Source organism: Macaca thibetana, chromosome 11, assembly GCF_024542745.1.
Source record: "Macaca thibetana thibetana isolate TM-01 chromosome 11, ASM2454274v1, whole genome shotgun sequence".
Taxonomy (NCBI): Eukaryota; Metazoa; Chordata; class Mammalia; order Primates; family Cercopithecidae; genus Macaca; species Macaca thibetana.
The window spans coordinates 123,040,478-123,067,820 of record NC_065588.1 but is presented as its reverse complement, the minus strand read 5'-3'; the positions used below and the strand labels follow the sequence as shown (position 1 = coordinate 123,067,820).

General features: G+C 38.7%; 1 long non-coding RNA gene across 2 annotated transcripts in view; it reads left to right on the top strand.

Moving 5' to 3' along the window:
- LOC126930970 (uncharacterized) overlaps positions 1-26,901 on the top strand; it is an 88,970-nt gene extending 62,069 nt beyond the window's left edge. For both annotated transcript variants that reach the window (XR_007717740.1, XR_007717738.1), the window contains 2 exons: positions 24,359-24,455; positions 26,604-26,901. This is a non-coding gene — a long non-coding RNA (uncharacterized LOC126930970). The remainder of the gene's footprint in view (positions 1-24,358; positions 24,456-26,603) is intronic.
- Positions 26,902-27,343: the final 442 nt, after the last annotated feature.

Here is a 27,343-nt window from a genome sequence, read left to right as displayed (position 1 = left end):
TACTTGATTGAGTCCATCTGACACCTGCCCTCACCCACAGTGGTGGGTAACAGTTTTCTCATCTACAAAATGGGATAATTAAGAGATCCTGTCTCATAGAATTGAAGTGGATATTACGTGAGATTAGCCACGTAACTCACTTAACACAGTGCCTAGCACCTGGGCCCTTTTCAGTAAATGTATTGGTCATTCGAAGTTCAAGAGTAGAGGGCTTAAGAGAGGAATGACACTGACAAAATCAAGAGAACGTTTTTGGTGTGGATGGGGGGCTTGAGTGTATTTGTACAGTGAGGTAACAAAGCAAGATGGCACATAAAGACAGAAAACACAACCAAAGGAAGAGCAAAGGCCAAGAGGAGACACCATGAGAAAGCATGCTCATAGTCAACCATCTCTTCTCTTACTAATCAAAAGGAGGAGGAAGGTAGTGAGAGTGCACAAGAGCAGAAAACACAAACTCAAATGGTCAGTGAACATATAAAATATAATCTGTAGGCCGGGTGCGGTGGCTCACTCCAGTAATCCCAGCAGGCTGAGGGCAGATCATGAGGTCAGGAGATCGAGACAAGCCTGGTCAACCTGGTGAAACAAAATTTAGCTAGGCGTGTTGGCAGGCACCTGTAATCCCAGCTACTCGGGAGGCTGAGGCAGGAGAATGGTTTGAACCCAGGAGGCGGAGGTTGTAGTGAGCCGAGATCGTGCCACTGTACTCCAGCCTGGGCAACAGAGCAAGACTTCATCTCAAAATAATAATAATAATAATCTGTACAGCTAGTAATGAAATACATATTAATAAAATAGTGAGATATGTTTATCTTATTAGGTGGACAGATACTTAATAATTCTCAATGCTGTGAAGGTGAGGTGAGATGGACAGTTATATTCCCTTTAAAAATCAGCATGCTATTTTAGAAAAATTATTCAACACCTTCTGCCATGTTATAAAATTATTGCCTTAATAATTTTGCTGATAGAATTTTACTTTAAGGAAATAAAGTTGGAGTCAAAAGTTTTTGTATACAGCTGTCTTTGCTTATTAATCATGTTAGGAAAATACTGATTACAATTTAAAATGTATCATCATTAAGATAGAATAATCAATCAGTATATTGTTTAGTCATTAAAATGTTTTTAAAAATTATATGGAAATGTTTAGGATGGCTATTTTTTAAAAGCATGATACTAAATTTCATATAGAGTATGATCTCAAGTGTGTGAGATTGTGTGTATGTGTTTACACATTGCACTCCTATGAGTCAGGTATGGAGACAGACCAATTTTGGAGAATGTGTTCCAGATCCCCCACCAAAGATGTTCACACACAAATGCCCCCAAATTGTGAATATGTTGTGTTACATATCAGAAAATACTTTGCAGATGGAATTAACGTTACAGACCTTAAATAGAGAGATTACCCTGGATTATCTGATTGGTCCAGTGTAACTACATGGGCCCTTAAAGGTAGAAGAGGAAGGGGAAAGAGTCAAAGAAATGCCACAACAGAAGAGAAGGGAGAGATTGGAAGCAGGAGAAGGGAGTAGCTCCATTTGCTCTCACTGGCTTTGAAGATGGAGAAAAGTGACTATAAGCCAAGGTATGTGGGCATCTCGAGAAGTGGAAAACAGCTCTCAGGCAACAGCCAGCAAGGGATGTCATTCCCACAGCTGCAAGCAGATTAATTCTTCCCATAATCTAATGAGCAATGAAACTGACTCCCCCATAGAGCCTCCAGGCAGGAATGCAACCCAGCAGATACCTTGATTTTGGCCTTGCAAGGCTCTAAGCAGAAGAACCAACTGAACTATGCTAGATCCAGATTTCTGACCTTCAGAACTGTCCATAATGTATCTATGTTGTTTGAAGCTGTGAAATTTCTATCTATAGCAACAATAGAAAATTGATGCAACATACATTAATGTGATATAGATCTCATGAGCCATTTAGTGTTCACTCTACTCATTCAACAGATGAATTTTACAGTCACAGTTAGAAATTTTAAGGTAAAGGAGAACTCAGTACTCATGAGTCATTATTTTCATGTTATTTATTCCCTTCCCCAGCCCTAACCCCTCCATTTCTGACTTTGATGTTCAGACATTCTGGAGAGCATAAAATGCTCCAGGGACTTTTGTGGCTGATCAGGAGGTACATTTTAAAATTTTATTTACTTTTTAACTTATGGTAAAATACACATCACATAAAGCTCTTTTTTTCTGTGCACATTTCTTTTGTTTTGCTAATGTTTTTACTTATAATTGACACATACTTGTACATAATTATGGTGTACAATGTGATGTTCTGTGACATGCATACATAGCATAATAATCAAATCAGGGTAATTATCATGTCCATTATTTTAAACATTTATCATTTCTTTGTGGTGACAACACTCAAAATCTCATCTAGCTATCTTGAAATATATAATACAGTACTATTTGCTGCAGTCACCCTACTATGTGATTGAGCAAAAAGCCCTTTCTTCCTGTCCAACTGTGACTTTGTCCCCATGACTAACCCATCCCCATTCCCCTCTCCTCCCCACCCTCCTCGGCCTGTGGTAACTATCTTAACCATTTTTCAGTGTATAGGTCAGTAGTGCTAAATGCATTCACATTATTGTACAACCAATCTCCAGAAGGTTTTCATATTGTAAAACAAGAGCTCTACCCATTAAAAAACAGCTCCCCACCCCTCATCCCCTTACCTCAGGCACTGACACCCATCATTCTGCTTTCTGATACTACAAATTTGATTACTCTTGGCACCTTATATAAGTGGAATGGTATAATATTTATACTTTTTTTTTTTTGAGATAGAGTTGCTCTGTCTCCCAGGCTGGAGTGCAGTGGTGCAATCTCAGCTCACTGAAACCTCCACTTCCTGGGTTCAAGTGAGTCTCCTGCCTCAGCCTCCTGAGTAGCTGCGATTACAGGTGCTCTCCACCATACCTTGCTAATTTTTTGTATCTTTAGTAGAGACAGGGTTTCACCATGTTGGCCAGGCTGGTCTCGAACCTCTGACCTCGTGATCCGCCTGCTTCGGCCTCCCAAAGTGCTGGGATTACAGGTGTGAGCCACTATGCCCAGCCAATATTTATAATTTTGTTCTAGCTTCTTTCACTTACCACAATGTCTTCAAGGTTCAGTCATTTGGCAGTATGTTTTAGAATTTCCGTCTATTTTTAAGGCTGAATAATATTTCATTGTATGGATGAACCACATTTCATTTACCCATTAATTCATGGGGATTCAGTTGCTTCCACTTCTTTGCTATTGAAGAAAATGCTGCTATGAATATGGGTTTACAAATACCTCTTTGAGACTCTGCTTTCAATTTGTTAAAATATATACAGAAATGGCATTGCTGGGTCATATGTAATTCTACTGTTAATTTTTTTTAGGAATCATTATAGTAACTGCACCATTTGAAATTCTCATCAAAAGTGCACAATGGTCCCGATTTCACCACACCCTTGCCAACAGTTGTGGTTTTCTGTTTTGTGTTTTGGTTTTGTTTATATTTTTGGGTTTTGTTGTTGTTGTTTTTGTTGGTAGCCATTTTGATGTGTATGAGGTAAAGAATGAGCAATTTAAAGTACCAAATCACTGAGGGGAAGAAAAGGTGATGGTAACTCTTTGTGTGTCTGGGATTGTCTCAATACATGCTACATAGAAAATGAGTTAAAGAGAGTAGTTATTCAACTTGAATCGCAGCATCATACAGACAGGCAAAGACCAAGATGACCAGCAATCAAGACCAAAGTAGGGTAACGTGCAAATACTAAACCCATACCCCAAATCCCAGCAAAAGTCTTGGAAGGGACTCATTGGGCCAGAGGTTTCTGGAGAAAATATCACTACCGAAAACACTTTATATTTCTTTATAAATCTGCCAATCTAGAGAAATTTTAGAAATAATCTAATCTATTATTTCCCCAATCAGAAGTACCCACGTCTTACCCACAAAGATAATAATGGTGCCAGGTGTGGATTTTTAGTAATGTCCATGTTAAACTAAATGCTTAAAACTATACCATGCTTGCTCATTTTAGGAACTTTATTTGCAAATAAAAATAACGTGGGCTCCTTTAAGACGTAAGTTCGTCTTATTTGGGAAAATTCTCAAAACTGAAGAGAAAATATGTGGAAACAGGAAAGACGTAATAAACACAGTGAATGAAGAAATGTTTAATTTTAAAAATATTGAAATGTACTGAGCTATTTTATTAAATATTCGTTTATATGTGTATTTAATAAATAAGTAGGGAAAATGTTTCTTAAAACTGCACCTGAAAATCCAATGTGCTTATGCTGTAGAAAGCTGAAGAATTGCCAGTTCTCCTACGAATGAGAATAAGATGGGAATTTACAAAGTCATAATTTTCTCTGAGAACAGCAGAGAGCTCACAAAGTTGAATTCATAAGGCAACTGAGTAAATTCCGAAGAGCAACAGGTCCACTGGTGTGGTGGAAAATGGTTAGCAAACCACTTCCTGATGGAGAACAGCCCTGATATTTAGTCTTTACAAATTTCTGTGGGATAAATATTCCCACTGTGGCCAATTTCAAGCTACTAACGTGGTCAATGAGATTAGTTAGGAAGAGATTTGCATAATTGGCCCTTGGGAGCTGGAAGGATCTGGCTGTAGCACTCCTAGACAGGACACTCCAAGGAAACAAAAGATTAAACACAACAACAACCATAATAAACTCTTTCACCTTTGGCAGAGCATGGAAGAATAAGTGGCTTTCATAAAAACAGATATAAATCAGGTAAAAATTTTACATATTCCAAATGAGAGCTATCACCCCTTTCATAGCAACTGGAAGCTCCAAATGCAACAGAAGTTTGTGGTCACTCAGAAGCTCCTTACCGTGGGAGTACAGGGAATGCTTACCAGTAAGGAGCACAGCACAAGACCATAGACAGCTTCCTGTAGTGCAAGTGTGCAGGCTGTGATTGTGTGCCCTTAGTGTGGGAATTGCAAGTCCCTGCCTGGCCCCTTCTCTCCTATTAAGCAATAACCTCTTCTGATGGGAGAGAGGCAGCAACTCCTCTCACCTCTAGGGCTCAAGAAAAAATTCATTTCTTCTAGGAGAGGAGGGATGGAAGCAAAGCTCATCTGCTTCTGGGAAACAGTAAGCTTTCCCCCCGACTCGCCCTGCTACTATGGTTATAATACACAGATTTATCCCATCTTGCCTCAGGATGATGAAGAAGATGCATAATATCAATATAAGGAATGAAAGCAGAACAATCTCTATAGCCCTACAGCCATTGGGAAGATAATAAGATAACATTATAACAACTTTATGCCAATATATTTCATGACCTCTGTGAAATGCACAAATTGCTTGAAACATCACAGCTATTAAAGTTCACTCAAGAAGGAACAGACAACCCAAATATCCTATATCTATTAATGAAATTGAATTAGTGGCAAAGAGTCTTAGCAGAAAGACAACTCCAAATTAGATGACTTCACTGGAAAATTCAACCAAATATTTGATGACTAAATAATATCAAATATAGATAACTTCATCGAGAAAAGAATTTAAAAAGGCTCAACACATGACAGCTAATTTTGTGAAACACCCAAACCAAACGAAACAGCCAATGGAACATTACAAGGAAAGGATTCTACAGGTTAGTGTATCTCAGAAACGTAGGTCCAAAAATAGTTAACAAAATATAAGCAAATTGAAAATAGAAGTACATAAAAATTATAGTACATTCTTATCAAGTAAGGTTTATTGCAGGAATGTAACAATTTAACATTAAGAAATACAATATATGTATGTATATTTTACCATATTAAAAACAGGAAAACAAACAAAACATGGTAATTTCAATAGATGCAAACAGAATGATGTGACAACAGTCAAGATTCATCATGATAAAAATTCTCAGCAAATGAAGAATAGAACAGAATTTCTTCAACCTGATTAAAGAACATCTTCATCAAACCTATAGCTAATATTATACTCACTGTTCAAAACTGAAATTGTTTACCCCAAAATACTGGGATAAAGCAAAAGTAACCAATGTCATCGCTTTTATGAAACATTGTGTTGAAGGTCTTAGAAAGTGCAGTAAGGCAAGAAAACTGTATTAAAGTAATATGAGTAATTAAAAAACAATTTAAAATTGTCTTTTTGTGTAGATTACATGACTGTCTATATAGATTTCCAGAGAACATTCAAAAATACCAATAGAACTAATAAATTCAGTAAGGTCACATGATGCAAAATCAATACATACATATAATCTGCAATTAGTGGTTGAATATTATTTTAATAACATGTACAATAGCATAAAATTTTTGAGGGTATATGAAGTTATAAATTTAACAAAAATATATACAAGATTAGTATGCTAAATACTATAAAATATTGACCAGAGAAATCAGAGAAGATCTAAATAAATATAGCTTACCATACTCAAGATGCTATACCTATGAGTTGGAAGATTCAACATCTTTAGAAATAATCTCTCTCCAAATTGCTCTATAGATTTAAAGATATCTCAAATCAAAATTCTACTCGGCTATTTGTTTAAATTAGCAAGTTAAATGCAGTCAACATTTATCTTTAAAAAAAGCAAAAGGTTTGTATTAGCCAACACAATTTTGATAAAAAGCAATGCGCTCTCACCACCCTATTTCAAGAATTACTATACTGCTACATTAAGACAGTGTTGTATTGACATAAGGATAGAAATGTAGATCTCTGTAACAGAACAAAGAGTCCATGAGTAACCCACACATTTGTGGCCAATTGATTTTTGAGAAAGATGCCAAAGTAATTCACTGGGAAAACTACAGCGTTTCAATAAATAATGCTGGAATAATTTCACATATATACAGTCATGTGCCACACAAGGACATAAGTCAGTAATTGACTGCATATACAACGGTGGTCCCATAAGATTATAATGGAGTTGAAAATTCCCATCGCCTAGTGATGACGTATCCTTGGTAACATCATGGCACAGCACATTATTCAACTGTTTATGGTGATGCTGGTGTAAACAAGCCTACTGTGCTGACAGGTCATATAGAATATAGCGCACACAATTAGGAACAGTACATACAACTTGATAATGATAATAAATGACCATGCTTTTGGTTTATGTATTTATAATATTATATGTTTAATCATTATTTTAGGGTGTACTCCTTCAACTTATTTTTTTTTTAAGTTACCTGTAAAATAGCCTGAGGCAGATCCTTAGGAGGTATCCAGAGGAAGTCATTGTTATCCTGGGAAATGACAGCTCCGTGTGTGTTACTGCCTGAGAAGCCCTTCCCATGAGGAAGGTGTGCAGGGGGAGACAGTAATGTGGATGATCCTGACCCTGTGTAGACGTAGACTGTTTATGTCTTAGTTTTTCACAAAATGTTCAAAAAGTATAAAAAAGCCACAAATGGTGGCTCATGCCTGTAATCGAGCACTTTGGGAGGCAAAGGTGGGAGGATCACTTGAGCCCAGTAGCTCAAGAACAGCCTAGGCAACATGGCAAGATCTCATCTCTACAAAAAAGAAAAAATTAAAAATAAATAAATAAAAATAAAACAGAAAAAAGATGATCAGATAAGGATATAAAAAATAAAATATTTTTGTATAGCTTTACAATATGTTCATGTTTTAGGCTGTTATTACTAAAGAGTCAAAAAGTTTAAAAAATAAAAACATATAAAGTTAAAAAGTTATAATAAGCTAAGGTTAATTTATTATTGAAGAAGAAAAATTGTAAAATAAATTCAGTGCAGCCTAAATGTGGAGTGTACAGTAGTTTATGAAGTGTACAGTAGTGTACTGGAATGTTCTAGTCTTTTACACTCACTCACTGACTCACCCAGAGCAACATCTACTCTTGCATGCTCCATTCATGGCAAATGCCCTCTATACATGTGCCATTTTTTACCTTTTTATGGAATTTTTACTATATTTTTCCTATGTTTAGATATGTTTAAATACACAGATACTTACCATTGTGTTTTAATTGTCTACGGTATTCAGTACAATAGCATGCTGCACAGGTTTATAGCCTAAGAGCAGTAGGCTGTATCATACAGTATAGATGTGTACACTAAACTCTACCATCTTTGTGCATCTTTGTGTCCGTGCACTCCATTATGTTTGCACAGTTCATTATTACTAATAATTGTGTTCATTTCCTAAAATCTTGTGACATTTTTGGTATTTGTCAACTTTTTACAATGTGTAATCTGTTGTGATTCATTTTCATATGCTAAATGATTATTCACATTTTATAAGATATAATGAATTTCTCTGAGTTTCTCTTTAAAGATTTATCCTGTTCACCTCCTTGTCTTTTGTTCTTAAACTTAACTTTCCTTGCCCTTAGTTACTGTAAAACACCCTACCCCCTTTCCAGCAGCTCTAATTAATAACTCACATCTCTTCCCTTCGTTACCTGCATCCATTGATCCCTCAAAACTGCACCTCTTACGTGCTTCACCACTGTACCTCACGTCCACCTTCTCTTCCATATTTAGAAAAATATTTGCAAGTAGCTAATTGGGTCAGCTCAGATTGTGCGGTCCAACCCCAGTCTATGGGGGTGTGACACAAAGGTAGCGACTACCATGAGAGATAAAAGCTTGCTGCTTTCCTTTGTTCCTTGTGCTCTTGTGATCTTGATTGACACGAGTGGCACCCTTGTGCAGAAGTAAATTGCCTAGCTGAAAGAACTTCTGCATGAGTGCTGGTTTCACTTTGCTGCACCAAGCATTTATTCCTAGAACATTTTCATATTCAATAATTCTGGGGGCTCGTCCGGGATCCCCATTCTCCTTCAAGAAGGGGTCTTCAGTCACTCTACCAGGGGAGACATGTCCCACTGCCTCGTTGTGGTGGCCTTAGGAATGGGAGATCAAGACCCACCACTGTGATGAATAAACTTGGACTCTTAGCAATGCGGGCAGGAGAGTCTTGCAGTACCGTGGTGACCTAAACTCTGTGCACAGACCAAGGTAGGAAATGCTGCAGGGGCAACAAAGTACTTCCTTGGTGGTTGGGGGTGGGGAGGTAGGGGCATTCTGGAGATTGAAAGTGCATGAATGGTAACAAGCACTACTGCTGTGCAGAGTGAGTCCAATCTGTGGTTCGTGGTCACTTCATATGGCTTAGGGCAGCCCTTCAGGGGTGCCATCAGGGGTTTATACTGACCCACCATCAATGCTAAGAGGGACCTAAAATATTCCTGCAAGGGAAGCGGCCAGAGCAGACAAAGCAAAAGAAGGATGCAAGGAGTCTCCAGCAGGTGGGGCTAAAGGATAGGCGAATTGAGCCTTAGTAACGCTTCCAGTGAAGAATAAAAGAGGCCTCCCTAATATAAGGGGTTGAACCACAAAGAACCCCCCAAATAGGCAAGAAATCCCTAATATGAGGGGCTGAGCCACAGCAAGTCCCCGCTAGGCAAGAAATTCCTAATACAAGGGATTGCACCTAGCCAAGACCCAATATGGGAAATTACAAGCAAAAAGGGTAAGAATAGTAACAAAGATATACCACCTGATAGTCCCCTAAGTCTCATTAAAAAAAAAGAGTAATAACAAAAATGTGCCACCTGATAGCCCCCTAGGTGTCATGCTAAAATGTTGGGAAAATAATAAAAGAACTAAACATAAAAAGAGCAACAAATAATAAAATATTGCTGTTCTATTTGGACACAAAGACCTACCCTCAATCCCTCAATCTTCTGGCCAAAGTTTGGGTCAACTGAGGACATACTATGTCAACTTTTAATTCAACATGTAACTAATAAAAGCCCAATATTTCAAGAAAAACTGGACTATGCTCATTGTTAGAGGCAAAAACCTGTCCTCCCTTTTCCCTTATGCACCTGCACCTACTGTAGAGTCAGTGAAGGAAGGGTCTCAGGGGATCCTGCCAAAGACAGCAGCATACAGGATCCCCTAGACCATCATCCACCTAATACCCCGAGTCCCCCACCTAATACCCCCAACCCATCCCCTCAGGCCCAACCTAAGTCCCCCTCCCCAAAAGGACTCCAAGCTCCTAATTTGCCAGCTGGCTTTTGTGCTGCTAGCAACATCAAGGATCCACTGCAACACATTGTCAGCGTCATCTGGCCCATAGTGTGCCCCTACAGCAGGCAAAGCCCATGCTCCTGCCCCCCAGCTGGTCCAGGGTCCCGGGACCATATTGACAGGCTGCAGCTTATACCCTGAGCAAATTACATTATGGGACATCTGCCTTACTTTTGCCGGGGCCAAGTAATACGGAGCTTCAGCTGTGGCTCCAAGCAGTTAGGCATCCCCACAGCTGTTTCCTGAGCCAAGTAGTAGATAATCTTTCAGTTAGTATATCCACCAAAAAAGAACTTTAATTCTTTAAGGTCACTTATAAAAATGTACCACCAGAAAAGTATTACATATGTATAAATATAAGGTTATTCTGTTTTAAAAAATAGTTTAACATTAACTACTAATAATTCGCTTAACCTAGCAAGTTTCTTAATGAGAGAGCCAAAGCTAAAACGAAAGCACAGATGTTTAGATTTAACTAATTACAGACGTCCGGCCAAACTTAGGAAACACCCTCTTCAGAAATGATTAAGGAAAAAAGAACACAACAGGTATCAGTAATTAATAAAAAAGTTCCTAAAAAAATAAAGTCAAAATGTTTAATAATTAGTCTATTCAAATTTATAAGCTGTCTGCACTTAGTCAAGCTTTAAAGTACTTGCAGGATCAGGAAAGAACCATTTATACTAATGCTAACTACACCTTTATGGTGGCTCATACATTAAAAAAAAATTCAGATTAGATTAATAGTAAAAGGCAAAGCCTTGTTCATGAGAAGTTAATCACCCAAGTGTCTATCGTCCATGTCCTCAAGCACCAGAAAAGACTGTCTTTTAAAATAACCTAGCAAATCAGATAAGCTGAACAGGTTACAGGTTTCTCCTGTAGGTGCTAAAAGGAATTCAAAAAAATATTACCCGTCAAAGACCCCATGTATAACACAGTCACAGTTTATACATGTATAGGAATTTATACCCGTAGGCAAACAAGTCTAGAGACTCTCGAAACAATCCACTGCCAACATTCCTACATACTTGGTTTATCTTCCACTTTCTCTTCCCTCAGAACTCAAAATTTTCCAGTACAGGCGCCCTCCCTAGAGTTCTCAGTACATTAACACCAGTCTGAGGAGCCTACCTAGTGCTTCTAACTACTAGAAAGTAGTCTAAACATCAAGAAAAGATGGACCCATCACACCCGAGTCAAAAAAGCACTGCCATCCCCGAGGTCATGGGCCATTATCTAAAGGAAAAACCCCCTCAAACTAAGGTTAAGAAAAGTTTAACTCTCTTTATCTATTCTATTCCCCTTTCTTTTTTCCTCATTCGATTGCTAACCTTGTTATCAATGTAACTCAGACTCACCCCAAATCATTACCTTTAATACTTGCCTTGTTATGCCTTGTGAAGAGAACAATGGCAAACATATGTCTCTACTTTAGAAAAATACCTCTGACCCTTCATACAACCCACTAACTCTGCACCTTACTCATTGCGGGGGTATCAAAGCACCCCAAGTTTGGAGATATGTTCTCAATGGGCAGATGTCATCCTGACTACCAGTGTACATGGCCAGACCTCTCCAGAAGGCTGTACCAACCTAAAATCTTACCTCTGCCTTACCAAAGGAGCCACCCTCTCTGTCAGCTTGACCATTGTAACCCAGTAACTACGTCTATCAACACCCCCTACCTCCACTACCCCTGCGACCCTTTTAGAACACTTGTATGTCTTAGGAGCAGAGGTCAATTGATACGACCCTATAGGCTTCTATAAAATACACTTTATTGACCCCCCTTCTCCTTCTAAACCTTCTACCCTGCACAACAACAATGCCAAGGTAAATATTGTGAAAGTGAAGAATCTAAGACAAACTCTAGCAATTGAAACAGGATATTAAGATATAAAAGGCCTGGTTGGAATGGATTCAATATTCCATCCGCACTTGGAACAAAAACAATTGTTATGCTTGTTACATAACAATTGTTACACTATATCCTGAAGTCCAACACCCTGTGGGTCAGCCCCTGAGGGCCATTCGGCTCCCGTCTCCCGACATCAATTTCACCTCATATCTCTCACGATGTGGGGAGAACTTGGCATTCCTTGGAAGCTTAATGGGATGCAGTGAGCTTAGGCCCTTCCAAGAGCTTACCCATCAGTCTGCCCTTAGTCATCCTCGAGAGGATGTATGGTGGTGTTGAGACGGACCCTTACCAGACACTCTGCCAAGTAACTGGAGTGGCACTTGTGCTCTTGTTCAATTGGCTATCCATGTCACCCTGGCATTTCATCAATGAGAAAAAGAAAATCCATGATACTGAAAAATAAGAGAAGCCCCTTATGGGTCTTTTGACTCTCAAGTTTACATAGATGTCATTGGAGTCTCATGAGGAGTGCCTGACAGGTTCAAAGCCTAAGACCAAATAGCTGCAGGAGTTGAATCCATATTTCCACAGGTAACTATTAATAAAAATGTACCCTGGATAAATTACATCTATTATACTCAACACTGGTTTATTAATTACACCAGGGATGCTATCAAAAGAATAGTCGACCAAGTAGAGCTGACTAGCCACATGGCTTGGGAAAACAGGATAGCTTTAGACATGTTATTAGCCGGAAAAGGTGGGGTTTGTGCTATGATTAAAACCCAATGTTGTACCTTCATCCCAAACAACACTGCCCCCATTGGGAGCATAACGAAGGCCTTACAAGGACTTACCGCTTTACCCAATGAATTGTCTAAAAATTCAGGAGTCAATGATCCTATTTCAGGATGGCTAGGAATGTTGTTTAGTAGATGGAAAGGAATCATAGCCTCAATTCTTATTTCTCTTGCAATCACAATAGGTGTACGTATTCTTGTTGAGTGCTGTGTTATACCATGCATCCATGGGCTAATACAAAAGATAATACAAACAGCACTTACCAAAGCCTCCCTTAGTTCTCCTCCACCTTATTCAAGTAAGTTTTCCATTTAGAAGATCAAATTGAATAGCAAAGCCAAGACATGTTAAAAGTCTGAAGAGAAAGAATCATAAGAAAATTAAAAGGGAAGAATTATAAGATACAATGAATTTCTCTGAGTTTCTCTTCAAAGATTTAGCCTACTAACCTCCTTGTGTTTTCTTCTCAAACTCAACTTGCCTGTTCCCCCTTGCCCCTGGTAACTGTAAAATAGCCTGCCAGCTTCCAGTCAGTTCTAATCAGTAACTCACATCTGTTCTCTTGGTTACCTGCACCCATTGTTCCCCTGAAACTGCACGTCTCACATGCTTCACTGTACCTCACGTTCATCTTTCCTTCCATATTTAGAAAAATGTTTGCAGGTAGCCAATCGGGTCAGCTCAGATTGTGCAGTCCGACCCCAGCCCCTTGGGGAGTGACACAAAGGTAGGGACTACCCTCAGAGATAAAAACTCGCTGCTCTCCTTTATTCCCTGTGCTCTTGCAATCTTGATTGACATGAGTGCCACCCTTCTGCAGAAGTAAATTGCCTTGCTGAGAGAACTTTTGCCTGAGTGCTAGTTTCACTTTGTGGCACTGAGCATTTTTTCCTAGAACATTTTTATATCCAACAATTCATACCTAGTTTGTATTTGTAAATTTTGTATTATATTTCTTAAAGGGGCTTTCTAAAATTGTATAATCTTCAGGCCACATCAAACCTGGAGGCCCTGGCTCTGTCTCTACATTAGAATAACCAGGGAAGCCATCACAAAATGGAGACACAGACCCAATATAGCCCTTGGATAGACTGATTCAATTGGTCTGACATGGGGTGTAGGCATCGAGAGAGAGAGAGAGAGAGAGAGAGAGAGAGATGATAGAGATAGAGAGAGAGAGACAGACAGACACAGTTTTCTGTGGGATTCTAAAGTCCAGCCATAGTTTAAAACAATTGATCTGGGTGAAGAAACCCTGGATCAATCGTGGTTTATCACCTCATAAAACATATTTGTTTCATAACCATTGCCCCATACCAAGAGAAGTATGAAAATACAATAAGAACCTCAGTGAAATGAGAAGGAAGAAGCAGCAGCAGCCCCACTCATAAGACCCCAGGACCTTTCTGGACTCCGGATTTTCAAGTACTCTGGCCCAGAGCAGGTCTCAGGATGTCTGCCTACCTGGTATCATGAAGACTGAACTGCAAATGTCAATTGAACTATATGATGTAAGGAAGATTTCATTTTCTATACATCTTTGTCCTTGCATTCATATTTGTATCCTTCCTCCCCAAAGTGACATCCTCCCCATAATCGCAAGAATCTTACAGTTTCATGTGAAGAGTCTGGAGATGACTTTTGAAAGAGACCACACTCTGAAATATCTGGTCATTGTTACTGATGTGTTCACTTCTTGAGTCCTGATAATCAACATCAGACTTGGGATTAGTTATAGGGACACCCACAAGACGTGGTGACAGCCCTTTCCAGTGTATGTTAGGCCATTGTGACTTAGGGGTTATTTGTTACTTCTGTATAAGTTTGCCTTTGGTGACTGCTGCACTCCCCAAACTCACGTAACCACATAAAGGTAGCATAATTGACCATTGTAGCTACTTAGATTTAAACAATTCCTCAGCTATAATATACAGGAATACTTTTTTTTTTTTTTTTTTCTTAGAATGTACAGAAATAAATATAAATAGAGCTATGTTACTTAAAGTAATAAATTAATTGCTTAGATCACAAGGAAGATCTGTTTCAAAGAGAGTGAGACACTGATTTTTTAACTTTGATTGCCACTGCCCCAATATCATGTAGAGATAAAGAAAATTCTACTATTAACATGGGTGCATCCTGGTCAAATGTGCTTCTTTCCCTTCTAACTGTGTCAATGCTCTGTAAGGGCATTAAAACAAATAAGCACCATCCATCCTTACGGAGCACAGATGTGCATACCTAAACATCCAACAACTCACATACAAACACATTTTTTAAAACCTCACAATAGTACCCTTCAAGGTTTTGTCAAGCTGAGCCCCATTTTTATAATAGTGCCTGAAAATAAAGGGTTGCATGGCTTATTTTAGCCTTGTGTTTACAAATGGTTGACATTAAAAGTAGTCTTAAAGTCAATGCATGTATTTTTTCATGTTAGGTTATTTATCTCCTTTTAAACTCCAATATTCAAAATTCAAATAATATTCAAAATTTATATATTCAGTGAGTATGCAAACTTTCTGAAAGACCACTTAATTACCACCCTCATTGACTTGCAAGCACTCCCTTATCAGCACCAAGGCTGGTCCCTTTGTGTGGCCAGAGCAGGCGCTCAAAGAGCTTTACCTTGTTCATCAATTGCTCTTCAGAATCAAATCTTAGTGCACGGTGATTTTAGGTTTCTGAAGATTTGTCTGTCATTGTGACTAGATTATCTCACTGTTAGAATGTGGCTGCCTCGGGATGCCAATCCTCCAAAGTGACTTGAGCCTGAAAGAAAACAAACAAGTGACTTTCTGTAAGTGTAAATAAGCAGGTTTTAGCTTCTCACCTAAGAAAGATCAGCGGCATTCCAATATGCTTCCTATTCATCCTGAGGGCAGCTCGTGGATGCCTTTCCAATGCCAAGAGCAGCAGGAGCATGGCCCCTTACAGAAGGGCATTCATCGAAAGAGGGATTTTAAACCTAAGGCTTTGCATTTACTTAAAGGTACAGTTGTTCTCATTTGAAATTTGAAGGATCAAAGGAAAGACGGAGGGGAGACACTGAATTCAATGTGTGCTCCTTGCTTTGGTCCTGAGAAATGGAATTAGAGATGAGGGTTAAAAACCCAGACAGCCGAATAATTGTAAACTTACAGGTGATTTTTTCTTTTTCTAGTTTTCTATTTTTCTTAAAATTTTAAGAATGAGAATGTTTTACTTCCATGGTTAAGAGAAACACAAACAAACAAACAAACAAAATACACACTTATTATGTAGGATGTTTCAATCATAATCATAGAAACTCTAAGCAAGTTTGGCTCAGCCATAAGAACAAGAATTGTTCCCTCACGGGGAGTCTGAAGGTGGTGGTTTGGTGCTAATTTTCGCCTCTCTGTGATGTCGCGTTTCTTTCTTTTTTTCTCTGTGATGTCTATTTCCCTCTTTTCTTGCGTCTTTACAGTCCCCATCACTCTCTGCTGCCTGGTAACTGGTGTTGGACACCCGGAAAGCTGCATCCCTGAGTCTTGAGAGCCCAACACGTGTTCTGGGATGGCTGGCAGTAGCAGCACCCCACCGCTCAACCGCCATATGAGAAGGAAAAGGCCTCCTGCCTCCTCTACTTTCACCAAACACTGTGGGCCCCCAATTCTCATGTGCACCCCAAAGGCCCAAGCCACTAGCTCTCTCTTCTCCTCTTGCAGGGTAGACCTTTTCCTCTTTTTGGGAGGAGCGGACAGAATCCCACTCTGCCACCCAGGCTAAAGTGCAGTGGCACGATCTCGGCTTTTGTGTTGTACAAGGCTCTTCATATCATGATTAAAGCAATGAGATGCTTAATCATGAATCTTAATGTGTCTGCATCCCATTCCCTAGGCTTTAAGAAGGACAGAAATTGCATATTTTTGAAAAGGTTATTCTAATGTACAGCTGGGTTTGTGATCCACTTATAACCCCTCAAAACCACTAATCTGTTCTCCATAATTTTGTCATTTCTGGAGTATCACATAAATAAAAACATACAGTATATAACTTTATGGGATTTACTTTATTTTTTCACTCAGCATAATTTATCCAGGTTTTTTGTGTTTACCAATGGTATATTCTTTCTTATTGCCAAGCAGTATTCCTACCTATGAATGTATCATAGTTTGTATAGCCATTAACTTATTGAACCACATTTCAGTTGTTTTGGCTAACTGCAACCTCTACCTCTTAGGCTCAAGCAATTCTCTCTGTCTCAGCCTCCCGAGTAGCTGGTACTATAGGGTGTACCACCACACTCGGCTAATTTTTGTATTTTTAGTAGAGATGGGATTTCACCATGTTGGCCAGGCTGGTCTCAAACTCCTGACTTCAAGCAATCCACCCACCTAAGCCTCCCAAAATATTGGGATTACAGGCATGAGCCACCACGCCCAGCCAGGGTAGACCTTCTTAAGCCAGATTCCCATGACGGCCATAGGCCAAGAGAAAACAGCTTTTACACCCAGCTTTCGCAGTGAAACTTGTGCCTGTAGAGTAGACATGGGGAACCCAGATGCCAGGGGTGTCAGGCCTTTGGGCCTGCTCATCACCACTGCTCCAAAAAACAGTGTGAGGCCTGCTGGCCAGAAGTGTGTGTTTCATGCAGAAAGAGAGGAAACAAAGTGTGTGTGTGTGTGTGTGTGTGTGTGTATTACTATTCTAGGAGACAGGAAGGATAAATCACACAGGATGCCCTAGCATACACCAGCTCGTTGAGATTAGACATATTCCTTCCTCTATAAGATACAGATAGAAACAATATCCTGGACAAGGTGGAAGGACTGATGAAAGGACACCTTATGCCAGGTTTGGGATTGAAAGAGAATGTGAAAATGAAAACAAAATCTAGTTAACATTACTCAATAGACCCAGCGGAAACCAGTTTCCCTGTAGGGTGCAAATGGATCACTATGTGCTGTTTGCATAACTGTGACGTTATTTTTAGGAACCATGTTATATGACAAACATGGGTCAAAAATATGCTTAACACAGAGAGATGCTGAGGAAGAGAGGCTGTGGAGCTAAGAAAAAGTTAATTCTTAGTTTTCGTGAAGAAGCAAGTATTTTTTCCTGTCTTACCCCTGAGGCTCTCCCTGAAGACAAGTCTAACGGAATAGAATACGGCAAAATTCCAAGGTTTATAAAGAATTGTTCTCTCTCTCTCTCTCAATCTCTCTCTCTCCTCGGAATGTATATCTGTGAATTTTTAATTTTATCTTAAGCTCAATAGTGAATGTTCTCCGTCCTCTGGACTGAACTGGAGAAGAAAGTAGTTTAATGCAAAAATCATAGAGCTAGAGTTGTAGAATGGGAAGCAGGGAAGCAAATGCCGATTTCCTTGGCCCAGAGAAAGCCTGGGGTGCCTCTTGTTCAGCCTCCCTCTCTGAATGTCCCTGCTGCCTCCTTCTTTTCATTTTAAAAAAGATTTTTCAAAATGGCTAAACCTCAAGTACTGAGAAAATTACGGGAAATTGCTCCCTGATCGTGGAAAAGGAGGGTTGATTGTGTTTCTTACACAATTTTCAAAAGCTGCTGTTATCATAACCTTGACATTTTGTTTGCTTGCTCAATGATTGTTTTGGAAAAGCATTGACTTAGGTGCCTTGGCATTTTATTTGCTTGTTCAATTACTGTTTTGGAAAAGAGTTTACTTTAGGTGAGAGGCTGAGGGTGGGGGAGAGAAAAAGAAGATCTAAGAATATAGTTGAAAAGCACTGCAGTATTCTTTACTGCTGCCCACAGCAACCCACAGGCTCTGGCGCGCTATCCTCAGAAACATGCAGTCAATGATAACGCCTTACTTCTGCTAAGAAGAAAAGTACATTATTCAGAAGAGAGAGACAGTCATGTTTCCTGGTATAGAACAGCATTTTGTATTGTACAATGTAAAGAATTCTACACAACTGAACACACTTGCTGACAGATCCAGTTTCGGAGAAATAACCTTTCTTCCCTAGCAAGTTACCTCACTGGGAATTGAGAAACCGACAGCCATTTCTCTTTAAAACCTGAGAGTCAAAACACAAAATTGATCAACCTAGTTCAGTCCTTATCACACCCATAAATAAGTATAAATAATAATACTCTCATCTTGGAGTCTTTAAAAAGATTCCACCAACTTATATTTGTTTTTGTTTTATTTCCTTTTGTGTCTTTCTCACCCAACCCCCTGTTTTGTTCCATTGGTTTATGATTAAAGCCCCAGACTGAGGTCAGAAGGGAAAATGTAGTTACTGAGTGTCCTGATCTGAAGACTAGCAAAGGATTTTCTCCCTGGGGGTGAGGGTTGAGGATGGGCAGTGGAAAGAGTGCTATGAGAGAGGAGAACAGAAAGGTGGGTGGATCATGAGCCTGGAGAGACTCTGCTACAAGATCCAAAATAAATATATTTCCTCTTGCTTAATTACCAGATCAGCAAGACTAGTAGGGAAGGCCCCTCCATCCCAAGTGTTGGGTGAGTGTTACTTATTGTTGCTTTTTTTAAAAAAACTATTTGATTTCATAACATTTTAAGTAATGCTTAATTTGGCTCTGTCTTTGGTCTCCCCAAGAGTAATCATATTCTAGATTATGATAATTATATGCTAATATAATTATCAATCCTCACTTATCTATACATGCTGTAATACATATAATTATATCTTGTAATAGCATCAACTTTCACTTTAACACCATCATCTATGACCTGGGGTAAAGGCTAACTCATCTTTACTATGTTGAAGAAACACAGAAGGAGGATCCAACCATTGAATCTGAAAACTTAACAAAAGCAAGTAAACACATATTGGTTATTCAATCTATTGACCCGCCTATCTTTAGCAGTCTTGGGTATTTAAGCAACTAGTCAACTAAATATGAGTTTTAAGAGATGGCACACCTTAGGAACCCATGTTTCTAACAGGTATTCAAAGCACAACCATTCACAACTGTTCCTTAATATTTTCAATCACTGAGTTACATAATAGTCAGTTGATTCTTTTTTTTGTTAGTTTGCCTGGTTGATTGGTTGATTTTTTTTCTATTTATAATTGAAAATGAAGTAATCACAACTTTGGTTCACCTGAAAGGGAACAGCAAATGACCAAAGCAAGCTGTCACCAGGTGACAATCAATGCCCTCATAGCATGCCTTGAACAACCAAGTGTAGGTCCTCACTGTTGGTATTTCTGTTATTAACACTAATGGTAACATCAATAATGATAGGCATATTTTATTCAGTGTTTTGTTAGAGATTCTTTATGTGGATTTTCTCACTTAATCTCCAAAACTCTCAGCTTCTTTTTATAGCTAAACACACAACTACCATATGATCTAGCCATTGTATATTTGGACCTTTATCCCAGAGAAATGAACACTGATGTTCACACAACAACTTGTACACAAATGCTTATAGAAGCTTTATTCATAATAGCCAAATTGTGGAAACAACTCACATGTCCTTCAATGAGTTAATGGCTATATAAGCTATGATACATTCATATGTAGGAATGCTGCTTGGCAATAACAAAGAATGTACTATTGGTAAACAAAAAAAAAAAAAAAAAACATGAATGAATTATGCTGAGAGGAAAATAAAAAGCCAATCCCATAGAGTTACATACTGTGTGATTTTACTTGTGTGATATTCCAGAAATGACAAAATTATGGAGAACAGGTTAGTGGTTTCCAGGGGTTATAAGTGGATCACAAACCCAGCTGTACATTAGATTAGCCTTTTCAAAAATATGCAATTTCTGTCCTTCTTCTTGAAGTCTAGGGAGTGGGATGCAGACACATTAAGTTTCATGATTAAGTATCTTACCGTGTTAATCATGATATAAAGAGCCTTGTATAACACAACACTGAGGATGAACTTTACTCAGAGAAACAAACAGGGTTTCACAGAGTTACTCAAATTAATCATAAGAGTGAAATGAATATACTAATGTTTTGGAAATAAACCTGTGGCTGAAACATAGAGAGGGATTAGGAGAGAGGCTTGACTTGAAGTGATCTTGATGCAAGATCACTTAGGAGTCTACTGCACTAGTCCAGGTAATGATCCATGAGGATCTGAGCTACAGTAGTGGTGATGGAAAAAGGAAAAAGGCATTTAAGTTTAAAAAATATTAGCATGTTGGCCGGGCACAGTGGCTCAAGCCTGTAATCCCAGCACTTTGGGAGGCTGAGACGGGTGGATCACGAGGTCAGGAGATCGAGACCATCCTGGCTAACACAGTGAAACCCCATCTCTACTAAAAAAATACAAAAAACTAGCCGGGCGAGGTGGCGGGCGCCTGTAGTCCCAGCTACTAGGGAGGCTGAGGCAGGACAATGGTGTAAACCTGGGAGGCGGAGCTTGCAGTGAGCTGAGATCCGGCCACTGCACTCCAGCCTGGGCGACAGAGCAAGACTCCATCTCAAAAAAAAAAAAAAATTAGCATGTTTAACAGAACCTGAGATCACTCTATTTCAAAGTTTAATATGTTACATACTGGGATTATTTAAGGGCTCTGGAAGAAATATTTTGGGGGTGCAAACTGAGAAGGCTGGTTTTAGGGTTGGATAGAGATGAGGAGTGACATTAACCCCATTAACCCCCTAAGATAGACATTAACTCCATCTTAGGTGACTTGAGATGGTAGCATCTTTGACTAAGAGAGAAAAGGCATGATGACAAGACCAAAGAGGAACACATTTTAGAAGATAATGAGATCCTTTGGGTGTCTGTGGAAATCCAAGTGGAGTTACTTGGTTGGTAGGTGGTGATGTGAGTCGGAATCTCTGGTACGAGTTCTGAGGGTAAAGACTTGGCAGTTAAGAGCTTACAGTCAGTAGTTCAAGCCAGGAGAGCAGGAACAACCACTATGGGAGTAGTCCCCCCAGGAAAACAATGGGCTGAAGAAAGAAAACCAAAATATTCGGAAACCACATAACATAAATAACCGACCCAGGGAGTATACCCAGCAAGGAGCTGAAGAGTCAATAAGACAGAAGAAAGTCTTAGAGGTTGAGAAATCTTGGCATCTTGAGAAGCATTAATGATGGCCACATAATACACTGAATTTGAAACCGCGAGTTAAATTCATGACCATAAAGATATATGTTAATTTCTCCAGATCAGAATCTAAAAATGAGCCAAGAATAGAAGCTGCTTGCCAGCCATCACTACCCATATTACCAAGATGTTGACCTGCAACACCAATTCCATACTGAAGAAATCCCGGAGGCATGTGGGAGTTGGCTGTTGATTCTAAATCCTGAGACAACAAACAGACAACAAAGTAAACAGAAGAGGTTATAATTTTCAAATGTTGCCAGAAAGCAAGCAAGGATGCTTAAAAAAAATTTTTTTTAACTCAGCATGACATTAAAAAAGGCAGAAAACAGTTTAACACTGAGTTAAAATGATTTAATTGGATTCATTTTAATGATCTCGAGTACCAAAAACAGAAACAACAAAAAAATGATTATTATAGATAATTGCAATAGGTCCGTGAAAAGCACTGAGCTAGTACTGACATTATTATAATATGTAATATTATGATTACCAGTATTAAATGCAACATTATATATATATGGATATGTATTTTAATTATTTTTAATATGTAGGGGATATTTATTACACATCGATATTTCACATTCTATTAAAATCTAGTGTTTTTTTATTAATCATAATCATTGACAGTTTTAAATTATGTATATGTGTGTATTTATAGTAACAAATTAGTAAAATAATGAAAAAATGAAGAGTCTATTGTGTTGATATTTTAGAATATATTAAGAAGAAAGTATAGTAGTAAGATGTTTTACAATAATTGAATTTGTATACATTATTTTTGTCTTATCTGGTATTTTAACATTAAAAAGAGCCAGCCATACTAAATTTTAAAGTCTGCTATTTAAATCAATAAACATAACAAAGCTAGTAACAGATGATCAAAGCTTAAAAATTATTTTCTAAGCTGCTATTTTTAGGAATAACAATTGCTGGGGTCATCTTTATGAAGTGCCTCAGATGCTAAAAAAAATTATTGAACTAGAAGAAAACAACTAGAAGGACTGGAACAAAACAAATATGCAGGCTCTAACCACAGGTGTTAATAGACAGGCAAGATGGGAAAATAATTCAGGACAGAAAGAAGGACTAAATAGTTTTGGTGATACCAATTATGCAGAGGCATCCTGGATGGGAGAGTTCATTATCAAATCACCTTTGGCTACTTTGTAACTTGAATCTAGATGTCTGGTCCCTGGAGGGCATGGACTCAGATCCCAGCTTGACATAAAGATGCTGGAAAAACCTCAAGGAGTCCCTCTGGGTGGTGAGAATAACCTCTGCGATATTTGCAGTTTCAGATTGTTTCTTATTTGAACATTTCTGGTCAACAAGTAATCACGCCCCACCAAGTAAAGACACTTGATCACTATGGGACAAAAACTCCCCACTCACTTGGGCAATTGGCTCTGATTGCTGGAGAGAGTAAAGCTCTTTCTTCAGTGGGCATTTCATACTAGGAAGGTTTAGAAATAAGAATCAAGATATTGAAGTGAATCAATCCTCTGGTAATACTTTAGTGTTAAGCTACAGATGGAATTGTAAATATTTTGTATTTAAATATTTGAAATATTTAAATTTGGCACACTGAGGTGACAGATTAGCCTTGTGGTCTAAATTAAAAAATATGACTTAGAAAAAAATATAGGCTTGTGATTTTAAGTTGAAAGACTTAAAAAGGCATTTAAGTTTAAACAATATTAGCATGTTTAACAGAACGTCAGATCACTCTATTTCAAAGTTTAATATATTACATTTATTAGTATTATTTAAGTACTTACATAGTTTTTGTAATGTAGCATCTTAATAGCTTTAAAATAAAACGTTAAATTTATAATGCAGTTTAAAATATTTGAAAAAGTTTAATTTAGCTTAAATTGTAAAATGTGTTAGCTTTATACATACAATATTGAAGTTTGCAAGTTGAACTTAAACGCCTAGGAAAAATGGATCTTGAATGTTTCATTTCAATAAATTTGAAATATTAGTTAAAAATAAGCGGTCAAATGGAGTGTTTGTCTCTACTAAGGCCACATTTTAAGCAATGGAAATTTATCTTTCCCAGTGGACTGAGAAATTACTTGAATTTAGTGGACACAGACTACTCTTGTGATGTGTATTTACGAATGGGAGCAGGAAGATAGAGCTCTATCAGTTAAAACTCACAGTGGCAATGAACTACAGAAACCAACAGCACCCTTGAGAGCTCTCCAAAGCATAGTGCTGAATGAAGAAAATCAAGAAACGTAAACTCTACAGCGCAATAGGATGTGAATTTAAGATGCATATGTACACAAACCATTACCATATATTTTTCACAGATGTCACCCAAGGCCATAAATCAATCAGTTAGATGGGATCGGGAAGGCAGTGCAGGAGAATTTAGTGGAGACGGAGATAAGGATAGAGATTGGAAAAGTTTAAGAGACAACCATGCACGAACCAATATTTCTGTGCCATTGACTGAGGATTAGACAGAATTCTTTGCTACCTAAGTTTTAGAAAAGAAAACTCAAGAACATAAAACTCTCATCAGCATACACTTTACTTCTGATTTTATTTATAGATGGACTGAAGATTAAGTTTGTGTGTTGGAGGTGTGAAAATATTTGGCATCAAATTCACTCAGAATCATCCAGCTCAGAGGAGAATTACTTTTCCAGGTAACTGTGCTTCTAAATATAACTTTCTTCTTGTGCCTGTGCCGTTATTAGCATCTAATAATCATGAGAAACTTGATGGAAGTTTGCACTTCCAGATGTGTGGCTGAAGATTAGATTTGGTTTACAAAATGCTGCTGCTTTATCCCATTGGTGGGACTAACTTTGGAAGAAAGGATCAACTCTATGCACATGAAATTCAGCAATTAATTTTTAGGCTGCATTTCTCCTGTTTGTCGAAGTACGAAGCAACGTCAGGGTTTGAAAAGGCTGATTTCCTGCAGAAAGGTCTTTTATTTTAATGTTCTGATACTTGCAACTTTTCTCCAGGGCCAGCTGCAACTGAGCAAATAGAGGTCAGACCTCCCTGGCCTCTGGAATAGGCAATGTTGACAGACTGAGGGAACATTTCCGCCATTTCCCTGAATGACAATGCTCAGCAGGGGCATGGAAAGCATAGTAACTCCTGACTGAGAAAGCGAACTAACAAGCTCAAGACCGTTAGTCTAGGTAATGGCAAGGATCATACAGTGTACTCACCAACCCACTTAATTTTCTTTCTAGGGCTTTGCCTTTGACTAATTTTCCCATCCTGTCTTGAGTTTGGGTTGGGGTCATGTGATTCAGTTCTGGCCAATAAAATGATGTGAATTGGGGGTCATGTGACTGAGTTCTGACCAATGAAAATGATGTGAGTGGGGGTCATGTGACTGAGTTCTGGCCCAGGACAATAATTTTAGCATGGGGTTATGTGACTGAGTTCTGACCAATCAAAATTATGAGTCCAACCATAAATCTCGTAAGGTGATTCCATGATGTATTTTCTTCAATGTGGAGTGACCTCAGTCTTTAACTTAAATGTGGAAAGAATCTGGGTCTCTTAAAAAAGTGCGGAACAGAGCCTCTTCACCACTCAATACATTTTGTACTGTGATTTGAAGAAGAAATACATCTGTGTTTTGGAAAACTGCTGATGCCACTAAAATTTCGGAGTTGCCTGTACAGTCATTAGGAAACCTTTACTACTAACGAGTGAATTATATATATAGAGAGAGAAAGTTGGGTTAACCCTGGACTGGCCAAAATACACCAGGTAAGAGCTTCACCATGTGGGACATTTGCCCCTCTCGCTGAGGGGATCTCAGTTCCCAGAGTCAAATGAATATTTTTGCAAAATATATGTGAAGGAAGAGACAAAAATAATAACGGTAGAAAATAATAAGCAAGTGTTACTGCTTTCTACACTGAGTGTAGGAAGATCAGGTCAAGACAATTTGAGATATATGAAATGTGCTTTTTAATGAAACCTTGATGGTCTGCTTTAATGTTTTTATACTATCTAAAGCTCTAGGGGAAATGTTACTGTGAAATTGTAATTTCTCCGATGCTGAGCTGCTTTTCAGCAGGCAAACTGCCTGAATTTAAATCCTGGGTCTGTCATTGCCTGGTCTTATGCACAATATTTTACCTCCCTTTCTCAGCTTCCACCTCTACTAAATGGGGATAATAAAGAAAATATCACCTCATAGATATTTAGTGAGGGCTGCATAAAAATTTTAGTATATTTACAATAACATCAGACATACAGTGATTCTCAGAAAACACGAACAATTATGTAAAAGATTGGGAAATGATATGTTAGGCAACTTAATTTGGTTTTAATTTTTTTTTTTTTTTTTTTGAGACAGGGTCTTGCTCTGTTGCCCAGGCTGGAGTGCAGTGGCGCGATCTCAACTTACTGCAACCTCTGCCTCCCGGGTTCAAATTATTTTCCTGCCTCAGCACCCCCTAGTAGCTGGGATTACAGGTGCACACCACCACACTCAGCTAATTTTAGTATTTTTAGTAGAGACGGGGTTTCACCATGCTGTCCAGGCTGGTCTTCAACTCCTGACCTCAGGTGATCCACCTGACTCGACCTCCCAAAGTGCTGGGATTATAGGCGTGAGCCACCACACCTGGCCGTAACTGAATTTTCATATAAAACAGTTTAAAATTCCAATTTTAGTCCATCATGCTTTTGTAAAAGTGTGTGTGCACACAGTATCTGCTAAGCATGTAGCCATTTTGCCAGGATTTTACTGTTGTCTCATTGAGTACTTGTTGTATCCTAGATGCTTATCTATGTATTTACTTTTTCTTTTCTCACAGAGACACTTCGTTACCCATCTTTTATAGGTGAAGGCTAAGGCTTAAGTGGTCAATGAACCTCCCCAAAGACTCACCACTATTGAACTCAGGCCATGCGAACTCTCCACCCTGCCTGGGAGTTGCTGTGCTGTCAAGCCAGTGGCTGTACACCTGAGTGCAAGTAGACCTTGCCATCAAGGTGGGATTCAATTGCGCTTTTAAAAAATGCAAGAAACCTATTATTGTGAAGTTGAACATTTTTCTCCATATCATGCCATGCCCTAAACTGCTCAGAGAGCTAAACATACTTGCTTTTAAGTATCAGTGGGACAGTTTTTAATCCTTGCCGGGAGACATATAACACTATCTTACAAGCTGTTGGCTGTATCTCGAAGGCCCTGTATGAAATGATAGTGACATAGGGGTAGCTGAAGGAGGGGATGGGAATCCAAGTGAGACTGTACAGATGAGGCCCTTCAAACCATGTGGCTCAGCACAGGCAGCAAGAGGACCCATAGTCTACTGTGAGCGCAGTAAGAAGGTAATCAGGTGTTACCCACAGATAACTGTATCCGGCATCTACGTAACACCCACTGCTTAGCAGTTACCCTTCTAAATTCTCTACTTGCCTTGAGATATTTAATCCTTACCATATCCCCAAGAAGTAAGTACTATTGTTATCTCCATTTTTACAGATGAGGAGACAGAAACTAAAAAGATCAGGTGGGCTGAGCAAAGTCATACAGGTATTAGGCGCTGGA